At 34.8% G+C, this 16,223-nt stretch overlaps 2 protein-coding genes across 3 annotated transcripts in view; one reads left to right on the top strand and one right to left on the bottom strand.

The window, feature by feature from the left end:
* KCNT2 (potassium sodium-activated channel subfamily T member 2) overlaps positions 1-1,462 on the top strand; it is a 148,458-nt gene extending 146,996 nt beyond the window's left edge. Inside the window, exon 30 of one of the 2 annotated variants that reach the window (XR_013954268.1) lies at positions 529-1,462. The gene's annotated coding sequence lies outside the window, so the exon portion shown is untranslated. Of the gene's footprint in view, positions 1-525 lie in introns of both variants that reach the window. The other variant, XR_013954269.1, reaches the window with a different exon arrangement.
* Positions 1-16,223, bottom strand: part of LOC308198916 (uncharacterized protein) — an 802,411-nt gene that overhangs the window by 144,998 nt on the left and 641,190 nt on the right. The window contains exons 12-13 of the mRNA XM_080602160.1: positions 5,092-5,199; positions 1,456-3,526 (exon numbers count right to left, since the gene is read on the bottom strand). The gene's annotated coding sequence lies outside the window, so the exon portion shown is untranslated. The remainder of the gene's footprint in view (positions 1-1,455; positions 3,527-5,091; positions 5,200-16,223) is intronic.

Below are 16,223 nucleotides of genomic sequence, written 5' to 3'. Positions count from 1 at the left end.
GTAATAAGATCTATAATTATGTTATTGTACAGACAAGGAGAAAATGGGACTTTGCGTATATCAAACAATGAAACACTAGGTGGACATAGTATATGTATTCCCTGTGCATTGAGATGGAGCCTAAGTAGACATCTTCTAAATGTATATACTTCATCATTACAAAACCACTGACAATTTTCAAAGCTAGGTCTCCAGAAAAAAGACAGACATTTTCTGATCAAAATAGAAGGTATTCATCACCCAAGTATTCTTCTGATATGTATCATTTATTTTCCTTATTCTTAATAGGCTTCTGCCCAATTATAAAACAGCCTGTGAAAGAATTTTGTGGAGAAGGTGAAAGAGGCCTGAGGAGCTTTTCTATTAGATATATTGTGTTAAAAAAACGTAACTATCTGTCCTCATAACAAAGCTTTTGCCCCCGCAAAGATGCAACCCAATTAGTACTCCTCAAAGTTTTAAGTTGTGGTAAGAGTTCAGCTTGTCCTATTGAATAATATCAAGATATTGCTTGCTTTCTCTCAGTAGGGCCTTATTTGGACCCTGACTGTCAACTCTCAGCATAAACAACCAAACAACCGTAACTCCTGGAACTACAGATTCATGTCACCAAGTTTTCCTGATGGACCTTCTGTGCTGAGTTTCACAAGCAGTAGTTGCTATTAGCAATATCAAGAAAGGCATTTTATCTTATCTTTTTCATTAATAATAAATGTAAATGACTGTGTTGAAATGGAAATATATATATTTTTTAATTTCCAACAGTCTAATTTTCAGCTGGTAGTTCTCCATTTTCTTGCAATAAGAATTGTTTTATTTATTTGTTTATGTATTGACCTTTGATTTCAGCTAGAACAGTAAAGTGATCAGAATTCAGAAATTAGAAAAATCAGAGTTATTGCTGAAAAAGACTTGTAAGCAATCAGGAAAACATTTCTCTTGGTGCACTGCCAAGGATAGGAGAAAGATCTTCTATAGTAAGTCATGCTGGCAGCTGTAAAAGTGTGCACAAAAAGTTGTTCTTTTAATTGGACAGATATTTTATCAGAAGGGAAGTTAGTTTGTAATTGTATCGCTCAATGAGAGGAAGATGGAAGCAATCTGCAGGCTTCTGTTTCTTCAAAATTCCTTTTTGTATTAAACGTATCTCATAATGTCATTTTAGAATAAATTATAAAACATTTTCATAGAAGTAAAAAAATTCTCTTTAAAACTTCATTATTTCATTTTCAGGCTTTTTTTCCTGAGCAAGAGAAATGCAGTATGATGATTACTGAAGGAAATAAATCTAAATACAATAAATACAGCATTAATAGTTTTCTTATGTATAGCAGACCTTATTATTCAGATATTTTATTTTTTTTATTTAAATATTGGACTATATATGTAAAATAAGGAAGTGAATTCAATAGAATATTATAATCATTTTTAATATGTATATAAATGCAAAATAACCTGCCAGTCTTTCAGTATGGTTGCTTTCAATACTAGTAGCAGGATAGTGAACACCTAGGAGATACGATAGATTGTAGAGTACATATTTATTTCAAATGCATACATTTATTAAAACATGCAAAAAATACGTACATTTATAGTAAAGATAGTAGTTGCTGTTCCAATTGCTACCTGCCTTGTAGGTTATAAAAATAGGAGAAAGCTTAAATTCATGTAAACTTTTCAAAATGTTAATGTGTAATTGAATGAATTCAAATCTAATGAAAGATTATCATTGATTATGTGTTCATAGCCTTGGAGCTGTGGATTGTGATAAATCACAGAGCAGGTACCTTTGGCCATCTAAAAGTTCAATACAGAGTTGAAAATGACTGTCTAGGCTAAATAAAATGTCAATGCAGACAAAGAGCAAAAGATAATTTCCAATGTTCTGAGTGTACTTCTGCATTGTGATTTTCTTAAGATAAAATGTCTTGTCAACGTCTCTTTTGACTTCAGTAGGTTTTAACAGCACAATTAAATAAAATTCTGGATCCGCTGTAGAAAGAACAGTAGCTTCTAAGAAAACATTTCTAATAGGCAGCTAGAATATTTATTGTTTCAAGTTTGATAAAATTATTAAAATAGCAGCATTCACATTACAGAACAGCAAACAATAATGAAAAAATAATTACAATTTATCTTATGACTTTTAAAATGCCAAGAAGCTCTCAAGATACACACCTTGTTTTCTATTCTTCTCAGAAAAGAAGAAATGAAACATATTTTAAAGAAATTTCTTACCCACAAGAATTACCCATACTATTAAACCAAAAGAATTAGAATTCATGAGGATTATTTTTCTAAAATGTACTGCGTGGCAAACTTGAGTTAATAGCACTACCTATATTAAAGTTGCCACAGTGACACACCATTTATTCATGCACACGTATACACACACTTAACTGCATTCAGAATTTAACCTAATTTCAGATATGTTGAAAGAAGCCAGAACTAGGCCTTATTAAAATGATAAAAAGTAAGATGAATATGAGTAGAGAAAAGTAGAAAAGGAGGAAGAAAAAGAAAAGATGAATATGGTACTTTTTATTGTGGTTTCTTCTAATGTTGACATTTGCCTTCAAAAAAAAAAAAAAAAGACGAATGTGAGAAGTCATGAGTGAAGATCTACCTCACCAGCTTCTTGTCCACCCTACCTCATCTCAGGTTTTTGAAAGAATTTCAAAATAAGACAAAAACAAAGAAGCAACCCCCACATATTCTATCAGTCCTTTGATATTTTCACAACGTCTTGAAGTAATGAGTTTTGAAGGCCAGTACTTTCAAGGTGATCATGCAAATGACAAATTTCAAAGTGAACTTTAGAAAAAATGGTACTTATGTTTTCAGATGTAAATTAAAGGTTGGCAGAAAGCACGAGATAGCTAATTGCATTTAAAATTGCCGTTGGTAAATATATCACAGTATCTTTTGACTACTTTGTTTTTGACTACTTTGTTTCAATTTAGTCAAACTAACTTTTGGCTGAATTGACTGAACACCTAAAAAGGAAGTTCTGGAAAGTGAGAGAAGAGCAGGAAATGTACCCACACATGCAGCCTCTGTGGAGAGTGCCTCTATTCAGTGCTCCACCATCTCCTCTTCCTCAGCAGAGAAAGAAGTCTTCTGGGAAGACTTAATTGTGAAAAGTCCTGATCCCAGCCTTCTGGTGGTGAAGAAATTCCAGGGATGACTATGGAGTTAGTGAGATGAATCTATAGCCATTTCACCTCTCTTTTTTTTTTTTTTTTTTTTTTTTGAAAGCTGTATTTCATCTCAAAGTTAGGTACCACAATATTTGGAGGATTACTCTGGGGATCTCAGTGAAATTTGCTCTCAGTGGATGCAGGGATATTGCAGTCCAGAAGCAAGCTCAACCGATTAGTCTTGAGTTACAGGGGGAAGAAGGCTTTCTTGATGCATGAAAGCAAGTTCTCTTCCCCTTTAGCAACAATATTTAACCTCCCAGAGAACCCATGCAGTTCTACCATCCTTTCCACATACAAAGTCATCCAGATGCCAACTGCTGAGGCTTGAGTTTAATTTGTGGAGAGAAAGAAGCGGGAAGGAAAAATGTACTATATCTTAGATCTCAACACATTCCAACTATTTTCTATTTCTTCATAATATATTGTTGGAAAGATTTGCATTCAGTTATTTCAAGATTTGGAATAAGTTTACGTTTTACATCAATGACTTGCTATTATCTTTAAACTGCAGTCTCTTGCAGTGATTACAGTGATTTGAATAACAAATGGATTAATAAACTGTGAAGTGCATTAAGTACTTTAGAAAAAAGACTGGAAAAGTACATTAATAACACTGAATAGTACTTAATGAACATATGGAATGGATTCAAAAGCCATGTGAAGTATTTTTTTCAAATATTCTGTAAAATTTTCAGGTATGTACTTTTATGATTTAAATTATACCTAGACTGAGTTAATCTCATCACTGCTTTTGCATAGAAACAATATTTATTTACTTTTACTGGAACATTTGTGAAGCTTTTTTTAAAAAACAGAAATATGTGACAGAGAAAAGAAGAACTACAGATTCTCTTTTTCCTTATACAAGTGCTCTATGGATTTAAACATAGTTTTAAAGGAGTATTTGACAGTAGCAGCTATCTTAAATTTTGATTGTCTCTAGTTAGCTGTTATCTTAATTTTTTTTACAGTACATATGGAAGTATGGATGATGAATACTTAATCACATAAACAGGGCAGTTCACTGCTTTTATGCAAGTGAAGTTCAAGTATTACATGTAAAAATTTGACATGGGATAAAAAGGGAACACACTTCATGTGCTGAGCTATGAGTTTTTCTTTAGTCCAGCAAAACTGTCTAATTGAAGAACAATTACTAGCTTAAACTTGCTACACCTATTAAAACTTGTTTTCTTATTATGTTACATCAAGCAACTAGACCTAAGATCTTGAAAGATCGTCCAGTCCAACTGCCTGAGCACTTCCAGGCTAGCCAGAAGTTAAAGCACGTCATAGAAGGCATTATCCAAATGCCTCTTGAGCACTGACAGGCCTGGGGCATCAACCACCCAGCTAGGAAGCCTGTTCCAGTGTCTGACCACCCTCATGATACAGACAGTTTTCCTAATGTCCCGTCTGAACCTCCTCTAGTGCTGCTTTGTGCCATTCCCTCGTGTTCTATCAGTTCCCAGGGAGCAGAGGTCGGCACCTCCCTCTCCACTTTCCTGCCTCAGGAAGTTGCAATGTCAAGTTTTAAGGCCCATTTGGAATCTGAGAGCGAGTTGAATTATATGTGTAGAGATACACACATACAGAAAACTGAGCAAAGAGAGACCTCAGCATGACTTCGAGACCACAAGTTGCCCCCAAACAGGATTAAATTTAACCAAGCCATTTCTGAGAATTACCTGCTTGTCTAATCTCTATTTAACTACTCCAGCAATTTAGACCCCACAACCTTTCATAGCATCTATTTAATGCCTCATTCCTCTGCTTGTTTCCCTAATACAAACTGATATAACCCATGCTACACTTAAAATTCATTACTCCTTAAATCATTGAAAACAGATAATGGCTTTCTCTGTGAAGTGCATTTGATAACTTTTACCTTCTCCCTTCTCAGACTTCACTTATATCCCCAGTTCTGATGTATTTTCTGGACTTCTGACCATTCTGCTTCCTCCTCATCAGATCTCTTGAATGGATTGACATCTCCCTAAAAGGACAAAACAGACTCATTACTTCAGGTTAAAACTAGCACTAGGGAAATAGAATAGAAAGATCACTTCATTTATCCTCCATGCTTTTTCCCAGTTCAAATACTTGAGAAAAATCTGTCTTTTTTGTTAACTGTTAGATTTTGGATCCACATCTCTGTTATTGCAATAACAGGTATAGTTTATAACCTCCTGTGCACCCTTTTTGCACAGCTGTGCAGCGTAGCCAATATGCTATCTTTATTTCTCATAATCTCAGGTAACTTCCCCTTTACCATATTAAATCACAACCTCATTATTTTAGTACGTTATTCCAAGTTCATTGTGAAGCCCTAGTCAACATATAATTCCATTTTTGTAAGAAATCACCATTAGGTAATCTCTGTGCATGGTTTTCTAGACATTTTTATAATCCCACTCATGGTAGTTTCATCTGCACAGTATTTCTTAATTCAGCGATTTTGCCCCACTCAGCAACAACGAGAATTATGCTGTCATTATATACTTGGCTGTTTATCCAAAACAAAACAAAACAAACAAACAAACAAAAACGGCATGCCAACATCTTTTCCCCTTATTTCTGACAAAGCAAAAAATATCTTCAATAAGCTTGCAATGCTTTTACGCAGACTAGAGAAGTGTTGTGGTTTCCAGTATAGTCAGTTAGGCCCTTTTCTGAGTTTGTTTTAAGAAACCTGTATAATCATTATGTCAGTCAATGTGACTACAAAAAGAGCTGCGAACCAGCAGCAATAGGCAAAATAACTATTTCAGGCAAATAACTATTTTTCAGGCAAAATAACTATTTATTATTGTATGCTACATCACAGAAGATACTTTACACTTTAAAGATCTACATAAGTACATAAGTACGTAATTTCAAGAAATAATTTAAAGGAAAGAGAGCTGCTTATATTAAAACTATAAACACTCTTAAATGTCTAAGCAACAGCAAAATTATTTTCAAAAACCTATTTTTTCTAGTTTACTTGACATAAAGGGTTTTGTAATGATGCCATCTTGTGATCATGGTGAAAATGACACTGCCTCAAACTAAGCAACATTTCATTTTCATATTTTTCTAGGTTCAGGCAGCTAGCAAACAGACAATCTTAGGATCAAGCTGATGGCAGGGCATACTAGGTTTTGTCTCATTTCTTAGCTTGACCTAAAACCATTTTCCCATGGTTAGATTTTCATCAGGTGGCTAAATCTAATGATTGTCCAAACAGAAGGTACCAAACACAACTCCCAATAGTTTGAATACTAAAAAAAAAAAAACAAAACACAAACATATTTGCCTACGTGGAACTGGCACTAGAATTTTCTTTAGAAACTGCGTTTCATAAATGGCTTTCTATTCAGTTTTATTTACAAATTTAAAGATACAATTTTAACATCAGCAAAACTGAGGCACTGCAAAGAAATCAGTGCACTACACACAACCACCTCAAGAATCTACTGATTTTACTGGTGTACAACAAGAAGGCAAGATGATAGGGGAATGTGATTATGAGGAATTCAACTGAAAATCTGGAATCATCAGAGATAACATTTTACAGTGGTTGATTCTAACAGTAACCTACTGGAAGACATTTGTAGAACATATTTGCTCCACTGATCCTCCATGCAAAGATGCCCCCTTTATGTATTAGACAGCTATTTTATACTCTATACACTCACAGAAAACCTAAGATTCACGTTGCTTATAAAGCTTCATTTTCTAACTACAAATTCCTCAATATACACATTTGTTTCATGAAGTAAAAATTTCAATATATGTCCAATGAAAAGACCATATTGCATTCTGCAAGTAACTTCCTTCCCATTAAAGAAAATAGGAAAGGAAAAGAAAATGAGAAGGATTTTTTCATTTCCACTTAACTGATTGAACAAAAACCCAGTACGTGGCTGGGGTTTTATTGCAATTAGAATAAAATGGAAGAGCACTTTATATTAGAGGCGTTTTAGTTAATTTATATTTTAATAATTAAAAGTTTTGACAGTACTGAGTTACTAAGAGCAAGTACGACAAAAATTAACAAATTTAATTATGGGTGTTAATATGCGGGCAGTTCATAAACAACTATTTTTCAGCATTAGTGTCTCCTCATACCTTATCTGGATTCCTGTAAAATCTACAGGACATTAAAGTGTTCCCTTTTCTCTTGGCTAGTTATGAACGTTTATCATTTGATTCAGACATTGTTAAAGCTTAAATATTCATTAGAACAGGAGCTCCTTGGGCTGTAGCCACAGGGGGACATGCATATGGAGAGTCTCGTGCATTTCTGTTACGCAGTCACTGGCTGTAACTCAAAGGACTTTTTCACCACAGGATCAGGAACATTTCTTCCCCAATGGAACTGTGTGGGTCTCATGCTCTTTCCTACATGGGTTCGCCTCATGGAGTCAAAACACACGAAAGGTAACCTGGAACCCCTTCCAGCTGGGAAAGGCACTGAATCAGCTCTCTCCTATACCAGATACAATGCTACCTCCATTTTCTATGGTTACTGCCACATTTTTATAATTCAACTCTTATACATTAGACTTGAGCTTTGCATGCTCATCAGACCTTCAAAAGACAAAGCAAAATGTAACCTCATTTAAATAGTCTGATTTAGAAGTGAATTTAGAGGTGAGATGGACAGAAATTTCCCAGACAATGACCATTGTGAGCTCATCCACAGGCACTATATAGAGCCCATAAGAAACCTCCCCAGTGAAAACACAGACACCAGCAGATTTTCAGGTGCACTGGGGGAGAGACAGAAGTTCAGCGGAGACTTGCAGTTTCAGCTGTGTATGCCTGAACTTCACCCTAACCTCCTTCTATGCTGTCCAAATGCTATTGCGTTTAGCAAAATACTTCCACTACATAAAGCCACACTGTATTTCAAAGAGACCAAAGTGATGTTGATCACTGGAACACTGAGGTTCCCTTGATTGCAAGACAGAAGCTACCTGCTCCAGGGAGCGTTTTACAGTCTAGAGCCACACATTGCAGTTCTTTTTTAAACCTTTACAGTTAAGTCCCCTTGAATGTAGGAGAAAGATCACCTTCATTTAGGGGTTGTTAAGAAAAGCTGGCCTGTATTATACCCTGCCTAAGAAGTTAGACTGTGAATTACACTCAGAGGAAAGCCTCATTTTTAGACAGTTCCAAAGAAACATCAGCACAATTACCTACTTAATGCTTACTATCTAACTTGGGCAAAGATACCTGCAAAATCAGATACAAGGGGATTTTCTTTTGACATAATTGTTTCAAAAACACTACATTCACCTTTCAGTTCTAAAATAAACAGAAGATGCAAACAGATGAACATAAGGAAAAGCAGGGTTAAATTAAAAAAAAAAAAGAAAGAAGAAGAGGAGAAACAACAAAAAAAGTATGTTTACTTTTGTGAGTGGGAATATCTCTCTATGCCCTTCCTGTCAAACCCTTCAACTTTTTGCTTGATCCCCAGGGATTTAATCTTGACCCTGACAGTCAAGAGGAATTCCTTTAGAAGATATTCAGCATGTTGTCAAAGGCAATTCAGGTAGCTGTGCTGCCAGGCTTTGGCAACTTTCAGCTAATATGGGCCCCAAAAAGACAAAACTTTTGTACTTAAGAGGTAATTACAAACAGCAAACTTTTGCAATGATTCTTAAAAACAAATTAACCTCTAAGTCCCTTTAAGAAACTGTATAATGGCTGACTTCTTTTTTTTTTTTTTTTTTTTTTTTAATTTTAACTTCATATTACAAGGGGAAACAAGATTTTGCATTAAGTTCTCTTAAATTCTTACTTAGGCTAAAAACTTCAGAAGTCCAACCAGGCACGGAAACCCAGACGATCATAATGGATTGAATGATAAGCATAACTGCCAAGTATAGACAGGGATCACACACTGATGTGTGCTAATGTTAAGGTTGCACAGAATAACAGACATTTTCACTTGTGTGGAAAAGCTTTGCTGAAATGTCCTGCCAGTTGCACTGGGGGAGTATATGTAAGTATAGTTCAGTGTAAGTTAGTAACATTTCTGTTGGTCTAATAGGTATTCCTTTATAGTAGCTTAATCTTAGCTGGGCCTCTAGATGGTAGTCTAATACCACTAGTAAGAACAGGAGGACTTGTAATGGGGTATGAATATTTTCCCTTTATCGCTGGCAAATATCCACCTCATGTTACAAAGTAGTCATAATATGCATGCATTATCAGTCATTGTAAAACTTACTGGTAATTCCAGTTCGTGCTCTATTGGAAAACTGTCTGGTTTCCACCATCTGAATTTGCATTCTTATTGGCCACGACAGTCAATTATTCCCTAACAAAGATCAGTGCTAAAACACTCTGCTGAAATAAAATTTAAAAAATATTGCAATGTTCCTGTAGAGGAAAAGATTGCAATTTTCATTTCCGTCTAACATCTAAACAAATGTCACTTTTATGCTAGCAATTCCCCCTCCCCCAAGCCTTGTTGAAAGATGAGTTCTGAAATGGTTTATAATGAATGTATCATGTAAGTGTCTTAAATACCCATTTTCGTAGAATGAAATATTTTAAAACTTGCTTTCTTTTTCTGTGCTTGGTAGAGTATTTATGAAGAAAGCCAATCAGTTCATAAAAAATTTATACATAAATTCTGCCAAAAATATTTGTGTTTTCTGTATTAAACAGTAGCGTATGATGACTGAGCTGATGGCATTAAAGTTGTTTAATAATTATTTTTGATGTATACTAAGCTTTACTTCCTATGGACAGTGTTGCTGAGTTGGGAAACTAAATTTTCTAAAGCACTTCTACAAAGATTAAAGTGTAGTTTTCCAGTCATTAAGGACACCATAGTAGATACACTACATGTTTATCAAGTCAATGTACACAGTACAGCGTACCTAAAGTAATGAGATATTTTCCCTATCTTTGATCACCTCTGAGACTGGATTTTGAAATGAAGGGTAAGATATCCTTTTTTTTTAAGCAATGGTATTTGAAATGGAAACATGTTTCTAGCACGCTATCTGCATTGTGAAATCCTCTTGACTGGACTGGAATTCATATCACGGGAATCAAGTTGGATTTATGAAAAAATATTATAACATATTTGATGTGTATATCTGAACTAGGAAAGAAATAACATCTATAACCATCTAAAGTTAGTACAACAAATGGGTGATAAGCTATTACTTTTTGGATTTTTTGTATACTTCAGTTATACTCTCTCAATTTCTCCTTATGATTTTTGTTACAGCATATAACAATGTGAATCACCTCCTCAAGGCAGGTATAGAAAGAAGCATTTAGGCATTCACATTTTTTTTTTTCACTGATTTCTAATGTTCTATTTGCTGCCATACCTTGAACTCACATACCATTTTTACTTGGATTTAGAATCAGGTTTTACACTTCAGAATATTACTGCAAGTAAGTCTATCATATATAAATAAAACATAGTTTTGAACTATCGTGGTTATTTTTTTCATAAAGATAGAAGTAGCATACATGTGGTAGTAAAAGGAAGCTACACTCAGTAGCAAAAGCAACGGAAAGCAAAATTCATTAATACTGCCTACAGACCATACCAGTTGTCAGAAGTTTTCAAGAGAAAAAAAAATCACTCTGCTAGCCTGAAATGATCAAGTCATCTTAAAAAAAAAGGAAGCACAAACAGAAAACTTTGCATTTCTATCTGAAATACAACACACTGTGATAGAAGGAAAGAGAGAGAGAATCTAGCTTTGAAACAATATCTGTATATGCTAAGATGAAGGATAAGCAGGTCACTCTAAAACAGGGGCCAAGACCTTTGGAAAACTTAAGACAACCCTTTAATATAAACATGCTTATTCTTTATGATTAGGATAGATGTAAACAAAACCGTATGCAACTAATATTAACAAAGTATTCTGTGTGTTATGTATGACAAGAATTAGAATTGATTGGAGGTTTTTGACTCTACAAAATATTGATGGAGGAAATATACCTTTTTACGGGTGGATTATTTACTTTGCCTGTGCATGTAGGAGAGTCCCTTCATCTGTCTGTTTGGTGCTATCTCCCTGGTTTCTTAGTGAAGGTTTTTTCCTTCCAAACCAAGTTTTACAAAAATGAAACTGGGTTCGTCCCCACATTGCAGGGGAGCATCTCAGCTAGCAAAATGATTCACACACACTGACATTTTTCTTCCTTTTCTTCTTCTATTGTGGGATTCTGGGAGAAAAACTCAATTTCAAAGAAATTTAAAATATTTTGTTCATTTATCAGCGCAGTTGCAAATACATTTTGAAGTAGATAAAATTTCCAGGTGTCAGCACTAGTTGTCAGCACAGCTGACTAGTGCTGTCAGCACTAGTAAAAAATAATTGTGGCCTATTCATGAAATCCTGCTAAGTCAAGTTTCCTTGAAGGCTGTGATATGAAGGAATGCAGGTTTTGGCCCTCTATTTCTTCACATCTTGTTTCTGGACTGTGGGAGCTAATCATATTGCTATGTGAAAACCAACCTCTTATGCACAGCTATGTGAACAGCACAATTTAAAATACTGCTTATACTTCATTATAGAAGTTGCTGTAGTAATTTTATTTCCTTGCAAAAATGGTGACGTCCTAAGTTATTCATTTCCTCCTTTGTAAATAATAGTAAATGGTTCTTCTGATAGACAATTCCTATTATTGCATACAAGTGCCATCAAGTTACAGATGCATTAAAGTGCTGCAGGAATGAAATATCTATCACCTCGCTGCTCATGATGCCTCCAAAAAGCTTGGTTATTTTAATAGACTGTAATAAATTTTGTCACTGGAAGTCACTTTCACAATTCACTGTGCAACAAATTATTTAACTACTTCTCTACACTTTTCTACCACTCTTTTCTCAGATACCAAAGGCATTAATTAAATTGCATGCACTTCCTTGATACTCACAATACTTTCCTCTCCAATCCTCTCATAAACAGAAGTGTAGAATGAAGAAATCCCTCTTCAATGTGAACTTTAGGATGTAGGGTGAGAAAAAGTTTGATAAACTCCTAAAATAGCCCAGAAAAAAAATGTTATATCACACAAGCATTATTTAAGCATTAAGGTGGTGTCTGTATGTGTGATGATATTAGGTAGGATATAGAACTAGTAAAACTATAATTTGAGTCAACTACCATTTTATTTTCCTCATACTTCTGCTTACAGCTTTCCTTTTCTCCTTCCAATTTCAGTTTAACCTTTATGATCTGTGTAAGAATATTTGTTTGAAATTGAAATCCTAACCTCTGTTAAGAAATACAGAGGATACAGCCCACTTCAGAAACAGTGGTACTAACATTTTTTTTTAAAATTTAATAGGAGATAGCAAGACAAAAATTTCTCTTTTGTGCACATATAATAAAATGTGCAAGCCCATCTATAATACATAAACTTTATTTCCTACCTGTCTAAATGCATTGCAACCTAATATACTTTACATTAGCTATTACTTCTGCAAATTCTCATTTTCTCTGTCAAATGATGCATGAAAGCTAGAATCACTACAGCTTAATGGAATAAGCCTCTTATCAGTGCTATATATCAAAAGCATCTCTTTCTGAACATCTAAGGACAGAAAGATCACAAGTTCTAAAACAATTGCAATGGAATTTACAATAGGTCACAGGTTTCAAAGTTCTGCCCCAGCTGTTTACTCTTTCCTCACTGCAGAGACAGTGGTCAGTGTTATGCTTTAATTTGTTTTTTAGAGGTTTAAGTGTGCAGGAGGCCAGTATGGGCTTACAGCTAAGAAATGATGTCAGGAGGAATTTATGTCTCAAAGAAGTACTCTAGTTGCCTCTATTAGAGAAGTTTGGAAAAGAAAAAGAGATAAGGTCATGCATATTTGAAATCATTGATATACTATTCATATAAAATATCAATAATAACGAGTAATAACATAATGGAAAAATAAACAATTGAAAAATAATAATAGAATAATAAATAATAATAGTAGAATAATAAATAGAAAAATAAACAGGCAAGAAAGCAGTTGAAAACAATTTTATAAACCCAAGGCTGTGGTCATTCAGGTTATACCCAAAGAATGGAAGCACAGATTTTGGGGTGAGCTGCAACAAATGATGTGGCAAGAGAGGTGAGAGAAAAAGAATTCAAGCCCATGACTACTGTGATCTGGACTGACTGCCTCTGAATCTCTTTTGAGCCTGTAGATATGTGGATTTAAGAGTATATGAATGACTGTGTCCTTACTTAATGAAAATCAACTAAAAATATTGCTAATGAACCGTTACAGTAAAAAAAAATAATAAAAAAAGATGTTTGTTTGCTTTTACACTTAAAAAACAGGAGTTGTCAGTTTAGCCAAAAAAAAAAAAAAAAAGTAGTTAAAAGAGATTATCCTGAAATTTCCAGTTGCTGTCAGTATGAAGTAGCTTGCTTCCATGGCTATTAATCTACCATAGGACAATACTGAAGAGAAAAAGGTGATATCTTTAAAGAGTTACAAATCAACAGTTCTACTTCAGATTTCAATCTCTTAAGAATCAGTTTGTTTTGGTTTGTTTAGCTTGACGCCATGAGAACACGCTAATCAACAGTCCTCACACATTTGAACATTCACTCATGGGTAAATCTGTGGGCACTTAGATAGGGCTATGCAAACCAGCAAAGATCTAATAAAGAAACAAAGCCCCACAAGAACAAGGACCTCTCTTAAGTTTTCCTCATTCATTTTTATCAGAGAGTAGAATAACAGGGAGAAATGACGACATAAAGCATTAGACTAGATTTACACAGGAAGCTTCTGAAGCTTCCACCACTGCAGAGCTTTAAGAAAAAATCAGCTGAACTTCTGCCAGGAAAGACAGCCTGCTTCAGAGCATGGGAATTCCACTGATGATCACTGAAGGTCTCTTTCTGACCTATTTCCTGTTATTCCTAGAATATACCCATTTACAAAATGTTAGGTTCTTCAGAATCTCTTAAAACAAAGAAAAAGCTTATGACAGGTGTACTATATACATATAAAATAGGGTTTTTATTTAAAGTAAATATTTTTTTTCCCTCAAGTCCATTTATTCTCTTCATTCAAAAGAGTCAGAGTTCCCACTAATTTCTTAGATCTTTATACAGGTATATGAATTTATTCCTCAGATTTTGATAACTGATCTAAGTCATGCAGAAGAATGTGCATTAAATCTTCTTCTTCTTCTTTTTTTTTTTTTAATAGACTTCTATATTGTTCACACTTCAAATCGATCCTTGCCTAGATAAAATGGCTCTGCCCATAAAATAGCTTATACTCCAGAACAGTTCATTCTTATTACTTTTATCTAATTTTTCAGGCCTTTCTATGATATTGTGTTTATCTAGGATGATTTTTATATTTTTTATTTTATCGTAATTCAGTAATTTCAAGCTAAATCGAAGGACGAGTGGATTATTTCAGTGAAACCTGACAAAGTGTGGGAGATGCTCAAAATCATTTACATTTTTTGTGCACTGGTCAAGCAAATTTCAAAAAGCTCCTGCTGTTGCAGCAGGATGTATTCATGTAACACTGCCGGACTGTGTTTATGAGTATTCAGCTCACAGGTGAAGCAGCATGAGCAAGAATGGGACACAGATGAAAGAGTGCTGACAGATGGCAGGTATGCCAATTTCTTTCACACATAGCAAAGAGGCTTGACAGAAAATGCAGAACTGAGAATTAATTCATTTATTTCTTAGTAAGACCATAAATGTTTTACTGTTGTAACTTTTTATCTCTAGTGGACTTCATAATGACATGATTTATTTAAATAATCTTGATTATTAAAGGTAAAAAGAGCATTGCCACTAGCATGCTATGAAAATAAATTATATACACACCATCTCAAAATATGTGAAAAATATGAAAAAGCAAGTCAAGAACACCTCAACTATTTAATTACACCTTCAAAATCTGTTTCAGTGTTTGCAAATAATTACATCAAAACCCTAAGTCTGAGTAGCCTTAGCTCCTTAGCCCTTAGTTAGTAATAAAATTGTTACTTTCATTATACTTATTAACTCATTAATGTTTCAAATGTTTTAAATCTAATGTGTAGACAGAATAAAGACTAGGCAGTAAAAACGTAGGTAGAAAGACCAGTAAAGACCAGTATGTAGAAACATGAAGTGATATGTAGAAAGATAAACATTACATTAGTGCCCCTTGACATGATTTCCTAGACACATGACAGTTCTGAGAGCAATTAAAATGTTTCTAGTAATTTCCAAGGTGCTGGATCAAGCCCACAGGCACCTGCTTCATCTTGTCAGTAGAAATATCCCACAATGGGAATAAGATATTCTGCCCTCTTCTTGTTATAGAGCTTTCTGAGTGTCTGTTAGAATGACGAGGAACTTGTCCTGCCTCCCTGTATATCAGCTGCAAATACACAGAGGTGCATGGGAGCCCAGTCTCCTGTCTTGACTGGTCAGCTTTCCTTGCCAGAGAGCAGCTCGGAGAGAGATCCAGGGAGTGTTCATTACCCAGCTACGGACATGCTTCTACACATGTTCCTCTTCTCCAGCAATGGTTCTGTATTCTTCCACAAACTATTCACCCTTCAATAAAGCCCTCCTTTATCTCTTCAGTAACACCACTGCTTCAAATATCAGTACACCAAAAGCTTATACACAATTTTTTTTCCGTTCTCGCTTCAAACAGAACACCCATTGACTCCTAACTTGGACAGTCAGACTGACAGAACACAGCAAAGAGAAGCACTAGCAGCAGAAGATCCCTCCAGAATACTTCTACAGTACTGTATAATTTCCGTCAGAATCCACTCAAATTCCCAATGGATAATTCCTCAAACAGAGAACAGATTATAATGTTATTAGCACTGATTTGAGGATGCATTTATCAGGAAGTTGCTGCACACTGGTGGTTGTTTAACTTTGTGCACACATTTATTGGGCTGTGTAGTGTAAACCAAAATACTATAATCAAAAGGTAAGGACAAAGGGAAAGATGGGGTGAGTGTCACCCCAGCAGCAGTCACTTCCATTGACAACTGCTAT

Source organism: Anser brachyrhynchus, assembly GCF_964034855.1.
Source record: "Anser brachyrhynchus genome assembly, chromosome: 8".
Classification (NCBI taxonomy): Eukaryota; Metazoa; Chordata; class Aves; order Anseriformes; family Anatidae; genus Anser; species Anser brachyrhynchus.
The sequence above is the reverse complement of the archived record's forward strand: the minus strand, read 5'-3'. Positions and strand labels throughout refer to the sequence as shown.